The sequence below is a fragment of the Podarcis liolepis genome (genome assembly GCF_965112155.1).
Source record: "Podarcis liolepis genome assembly, chromosome: 6".
Taxonomy (NCBI): Eukaryota; Metazoa; Chordata; class Lepidosauria; order Squamata; family Lacertidae; genus Podarcis; species Podarcis liolepis.
In genome coordinates, this window is record NC_139559.1 from 66,674,440 (window position 1) to 66,681,857 (window position 7,418).

Below are 7,418 nucleotides of genomic sequence, written 5' to 3' on the forward strand. Positions count from 1 at the left end.
TTCCATGCTCAAATGATACGTTCATAGAAAACACAAGATGGATTCAAGCATCTCAGCATGGCTGGTAGCAGAAGCAGCAATTGTTCCTACTGAGACAACACTTTCCATCTGTTTCAGATGTGGCTATTCTATTATTTTTGTGCTAGTAAGCAAAAGGAGATTGGTGGATCTGACAATATTCTGAGTCATTGAAAGCCAAGGTTTGCAGCGAGACTGTTAAAGTATATCAACAGATCTGGACATAATTGAGTCTGTCTGATGCAACAGTCTCTTGACTTAAAGAATGTATGCAAATTAAACTGCCCTAAAGGTAGAATGGGGAATGTAAAACTTTGCTAAAGAAAAGAGGTGATTACAACATGAATGAGATAAATAATCAGTGTCTGTGAAACCACCAGAAGGCAAATATTTAATTAGTAGAAACCATTTGCCATTATATTTGCAATAAAAAGTAGATATGGATATTCAGTGGTCCCACCTCTCATTTCACTACCCACCCAACTTTTGGGTTCTAGGTGAAGACAGATTTATAGAATGTGGAAGTATATTGGAAGCAGACTCTGTTTAATTCTAATTTCATCTCCACTGAGGCTGCCCATTCTATTTTTGCAGAGGAAGCATTGGGAATGTAAAGAGAAGGCAGAACTCCTTGTCCAGTTTGCTTCTCCTATCCAAACTGCGGTGAATCATAAAAAGGGGTAGGAACAAATTTTATGCTTCATGGAAACCCTGGGGAAAGTATGCAATAATAGGCTAGGAGGAAGCAGTGTAAATATGACCTGGGCAAGATTGCCTCTCTCTTTCTCCCTCCTGCACATATGAATAGCTCAAGTTGCACTGGTTATCTGCAGCTACGCTGTGCAGAAAACAAATTGGCATTCTTTTTTTCTACATAATGTGCCACATCCAACACTTGAAGATTGTGATTTCTAAATTGGCAGTGAAGGGGTAATAATCAGAACAAGTGGAACCTGGACATATTATTTTCTCATTGAATTTCTGTTAGCCTTTCCCCTCTTGAGCTTCAGCCTAAACTTGTTAAGGCAGGATTTTTAGTGTCTTTGCTGTGAAGCTAAGGAGCTACTTTGCCATCATGGATCAATTCTGATTAAAGCTTTTTTGGGCCATTCAAGCTGGGAAGCTGATAGGAAGCTATGGTTAAGGACCTAGAGAGAATTGGTTTTTTAAGTAATATATCTCTCTTCATCCACAGATGCTTAGGTGTCTGAGAGATGATGCACTGATAAATAGAAAACCTTGGCACTGACTGATGAAACTTTCACAATATTAGCTGTCATATTTACACATTCATGCTCTATACTCCAACATAATCAGCTTGATGATTTAGAATACATTTTTTCTATTGGATTGGGGGAGGGAACTTTTCAGAGGAGTAGCTTCAGGGCTTTTTTCCAGCTGGAACTCACCAGAACTCAGTTCCGCCACCTCTCAGGTAGGTGCCATTGCCATTATAAGAGAACAAGGGAGGTGTTCGTGGTGAGTTCTGGCACATATTTTTCTATAAAAATAAGCACTGAGTAGCTATGTTAGACTTTTGCCGCAAAAACAACAACTTTATGGCACCTTAAAGACTTAAGAGCAGTATCCACTTACTTGTGCCATCTGTGTAAGGATTTCTTTTTGCACAACAAAACTTTCCTCACTCTCCTCCTGATACGCACATTCACACCCTCCCCAGACCTGCTCTGGAGCATTGGAGAAAACCCCAGGGGACATTCTGGGCATGTACACAGGAAGGAGAAAGGGGCAAGGTCCTTTTCCACAAAAGGAAATCCTTGGACCAATGGGACTTTACTTGGTGTTGGATAAAAGCTGAATGCCTTTGTTATGCATCTGTTCTGAGAAAAGTGATCTCAAATCCAGAGAAGTTCTGATTTCCCCAGCTTTGTTCAAAGCTCTTCTGTAGAGTTTCTGTGCTTCAGCCTATATCTTCCTTATTCACCACATTTCTCTTATTGTAACACTACAAACAGCCAAATTTCTGTGAACCGTCTTGAGACCTGTGGGTATAGAGCGGTATATAAATTCAAACAACAACATACTGAAGTGTGTAGGATAGTGTGAGTTTTCTTCTAGCCCTTGCATAAGGGTACATTGAACAGCAGTGATGCTTTTTATCCTTCTGTCCATGGCTTTTCAGAACTATGCCATGCCATTCTGTGGTTGGTACAAAACATCTATATTTTAAAGAAGTGTTATGTAAGTTTAAAGAATACAATCCAGCCAAAAAAACCACACATTAATGTCCCATTACTACATTATAGAGATATACACATGAGTTTAACTCTACCGTTAAACTCTACGAATAGGAATTAAAGTGCTTAAAATTTTGTTGGATCACATACTGTGTATTTATAGTCATTTGTTTGTCTAGTAGTCTCCTATTTTCTTCCATTTATTTTGTGCATTTGACAATAATTTGGACATATCCCCCCTCCTTTAGTATGCTTAATGGATTTGTTGAATCCAGGCCTAAATAAGTAAATTGAGCATAAATCAATATTAAAATATACAGGGTCATCTATACAAGTAGGCAAAGTGCACTTCCAGTGTATTTTTCTTTGTATGGAATCTTCAGGCATTTCTTTATGCTACATCCAGTCACCATGGGAAAGTATGTAAGCGGTGAAAGTCTTGCTTTAGGGAAATAGTAATGTCAGCCCTGCTCCATTTTCCCTTCTGACGTGCACCCCACACGCTTGGTTCAGCTAAGCAGATCCCTTTTAAACAAGCATCTAGATTAACTTTTCTTTCTGCAGCTATCTGTAAATTTGGGACACTTCTCCAGCAAAGATTTGTAAAGGAAAAAAAAGGATACTTGAAAAGCTATGCAAATTGCTGTCCAGTGGTAGGTTAGTTTCTGATACTTGTCATTAGTGTCATCACAGCCATTATCCAGGGACATTTGCAGAGATACAATCTTCATGGCAATCACATTTGAAATTGCAGCACTATCTGGGGGAACAAATTCATTTCACAGCATCTGTATTGGCTCTCTTAATGCTAGGATAATGTGATATCTCTGCAACATAAGTGCTGCCTTAGGTGAAGATACTTGGATATTCCACAATGAATAAATGAATAAGTTATACATTTGTTCTGTGGACTGCCCTTAGACCTCTGAGTATAGAGAGGCATATAAAAAACACAAAAACACAGAGAAAGACCCTATTCTATGGTTTAGCGCAGGCTTCCTCAAACTCGGCCCTCCAGATGTTTTGAGACTACAATTCCCATCATCCCTGACCACTGGTCCTGCTAGCTAGGGATCATGGGAGTTGTAGGCCAAAAATATCTTGAACGGCTGAGTATGAGGAAGCCTGGTTTAAGCATGTGCCTATTTATACACATTGAGTCATCAAGATTTGTGTTGGAATTTAATTAATTTGGGCTTGCATGTGTCTTTGCTTCACTGACTCTTTAGAACTAATTTAATTACTTGTGGCCTTTTGTTGTCAAGTCATTATTGTATATAAACTGTATTTGACATCAGAGCAAGGTATTTAGTTTATTTGTGTGGGAAGCATCCTTAAGAAGGCCTCTTAATCTTTCCATAAAGGCAATAACATCATTTTTCTCTAGTAGATGCAATTAGTTTAATCTGCTCTCTTATATCACAACATCATTAGCTGAATGTGAAAAATGGTTCTTTAATTGTTAATCCCTCCTCTTCTCAACCCCATCCTTAAAGAGAGATGTCTTTGTTTAAGCCAAGAATGCATCATAGTATTGTCAGTTGGACTGGAAACAGGCTTGCTTTGTGTGTATTGTAAGGAATTTTATGATATAACCCAAGGAGCAGGGCTTTTCTTAGCCGGAACTTGCCGGAACTCAGTCTGGCACCTCACAGGTGGGCAACATTGCTATTCTAAGAGAATGGGGGAGGTGTTTATGGTGAGTTCCGGCACATCTTTTTCTAGAAAAATAGCACTGCCAAAGGTAAAAGGTAAAGGACATCTGGATGGTTAAGTCCAGTCAAAGGTGACTATGGGCTGCAGTGCTCATCTCGCTTCAGGCTGAAGGAGCCAGTATCTGTCCACAGACAGCTTTCCTGGTCATGTGGCCAGCATGACTAAACCGCTTCTGGTGCGATGGGACACTATGACAGAAACCAGAGCACACAGAAACACTGTTTACCTTCCCGCTGCAGCGGTACCTATTTATCAACTTGCAGTGGTATGCTTTCAAACTGCCTGGTTGGCAGAAGTTGGGACAGAGCAACAGGAGATCACCCCATTGTACGGATTGAACTGCTGACCTTCCGATCAGCAAGCCCAAGATGCTCATGGGTTTACACCACAGCTCCACCCACTCCCTGGACCTGTAAATGACAGAACTATTCACATAAACCAATATTTGAGGTAAAAAGGCTATGTTAACTCAAGTCCCAGTTATGTAACTTCACTTAGGAGCAGCCTCGAGTATACTATCTGATATTGCATGGTGTGTGTGAAGAATGTGTGGATGACATTTCTGTGCTATGCTGCTATCAATAAATAGCAGGAAGGCATCTTTACAGCATGGAATAAGGTGCCTGTGCATGGGAGGGAAGAAGTTGATTATTTGATTTGATATTTGCATACCGCTTTTCCAACAAATGCTGAGCACAAAAAGGTAAAAGTAAAGGGACCCCTGACCATTAGGTCCAGTCGTGGCCGACTCTGGGGTTGTGGTGCTCATCTCGCTTTATTGGCTGAGGGAGCTGGCATACAGCTTCTGGGTCATGTGGCCAGCATGACTAAGTTGCTTCTGGCGAACCAGAGCAGTGCACGGAAATGCCGTTTACCTTCCCGCCGGAGCGGTACCTATTTATCTACTTGCACTTTGACGTGCTTTCGAACTGCTAGGTTGGCAGGAGCAGGGACCAAGAAACGGGAGCTCACTCTGTCGCGGAGATTTGAACCACCAACCTTCTGATCGGCAAGCCCTAGGCTCTGTGGTCTAACCCACAGCGCCACCCGCGTCCCATGCATTGAGCACAAAGCAGCTCACAATAATCACAATACCATTAAAAACAATAGTAGCAATCACTAAAATATGAAACACAGTAATGTATAAAGTAAACAATGACAACAATTTTACAAAATTTTACAAAAACAATTGATACGATTCAATAAAGTCATAGTAACTATCGGAAAGAGCTACTGAGCCCTGGGCTGGATAGTATCCTCTCTCTGGGAAGGGTCGTCTTCTTCCCTCAGCGCAACAGGCAGCACATTCCCAGGCAGCAAGATCTTTCATGGTTTTTAATCTTGACTTCTTTTTCACTATGTGTGGATCCACAGATGTGCCTTCGGGTGGGAGTTCTTGGTATAGTTCTTGCTGCAGTCATTGTAGGTGTGGGTGTCAGTCCATTTGTGGAACCATGAGTAATGGCCCCTCTTGGGCTTGGCTCCCAGTTGCTCCATTGGTGCGGAGGGTTGGATGAGGAGGTCTGGCAGAGGAGACTCCCATCAAAGAAAGTGGAGGAGACACTCTGCTGGTAGGGGTGATAGTTGAGAGCCAGTGTGGTGTAGTGGTTAAGAGCGGTAGACTCATAATCTGGTGAACCGGGTTCGCGTCTCCGCTCTTCCACATGCACCTGCTGGGTGACCTTGGGCTAGTTACAATTCTTTGAAGTCTCTCAGCCCCACTCACCTCACAGAGTGTTTGTTGTGGGGGAGGAAGGGAAAGGAGAATGTTAGCCGCTTTGAGACTCCTTCAGGTAGTGATAAAGCGGGATATCAAATCCAAACTCCTCCTCCTCTTCTTCTACTGGAGCAGGTGGGCAAAGGCTGGTTAGTAAGGCAACTGGCACTAGTGGCAAGGGAACGTGGCTTGGCACTGAGATGTAGCCAGAAATTCATCAGGGTTGAGAGATCATATATTGTTGTCCATCACAAGATAGCTGGGGGTGTAAGCTTCAAGGTTGTGCCAACCTTGAGAAGGTGCTTAGCCAATCTTTTCAAAACAGTTGATTTAGATTTCATCTTCAATAGTGTGTCCACTTTCTTAGAAGAGATGTCACTTTAATGATTAACACATTTATTATGCCATAAATCTTTGTAAGTGTAAGAAGGTATTCATTTTGTTTAGCTCACAGCCTGAAAAATATAAATGAGAACTGGCTTTCATTTGTCTCAAGGTTTTGGTGAGGTGGATTATAAATCTAAATAAACGAAGCTTAGCTCATCTGGCAGCTCTCAGGACCACTTCCATCTGGCCTGCTCATCCCCCCCCCCCATAGACTGAGATCAAGGGAGCTAGAGGTAATAACATGTGAATGCCAAGTCATAAGGAAAAGGTAGGATGCAATGGATTATGTAATGATGTGGACCCAAATGGGTTGAGAATCATACAGAAAAGGTGATAAATTGTATAGAAGTAGCTTGTGTATGTGTGAGGAAATGCCCCACCAGATCAGACCAGAAATGTGCCACAAAAAGTCACATTCAGTTTATATTGTAGCTAAAGAAATACCTGTACATCCTCGTGTATCTCTAAAAGTATAAGTAGTATTTGTCAAGGACAAACAAAGCAGTTGAATGACCCTTACAAAGCAAAGCAGCACACCTAGTTTTATAACTCTTCAGACCAGAAAGCCACAGTTTGTCTACAAGGTTGAACACAAGCTTGAAAGGCAGCAAATGAATTAGAGTGCTTCTAGAGGCGGGCTTAATACTGCAAAGATGTCATTTAAAAAAAGGCAAATGTCATAATTAGCAGTAGGTATATACTAATATTATTTCCTGCCAAAAAGGTGGATCTGGAATAAATGGGAAAAATATGAGCTGGCATTTTGATGCAGACAATATTGTATGGATGCTATTAAAAAATCTGCATGCATGAACTTCACCAATCTCATAATAAACACCTGTCTGGAAACACCTATGATTCCACTGAATTAAATGGCAATTTATATGAGCTACACACATAATCTAATGATTTCTAAATGATTCTCACATGCCTATTTTGCATTCAAGCACTTGGATTAAAAATAATAATCCCTCAACTCCCTGAACTACTCCAGAACTGCAGGTGAAACAAAATTCCATGTATCTTCATTCGTCTGTCCTTACAGGAGCAATCTATGTCTACAAACAACAGCTTATTTCATTAGCTTTTGTGTGGTTTCCTTGTGCTAATTAAGATCAATAATTTATTTCTGTTACCTTGTGTTTTAAATTCTTTCTTCTATTAAAATAGTTCATGTGTTAATGCTGAATTCCAAAAATTCTGCATCCTAAATATGGTGGGCACATAGATATTTGGAATGGGCTTTGCTAGGCGTTCTTCTAATGCATTGCACTGAATATAATTGTTTCATGCATATATTCCTGAATTGCAGGGGGTTGGACTAGATGATCCTTCCAACGCTAAAATTCTATGAATGTGAATTCCTTAAGGAATGGATATTC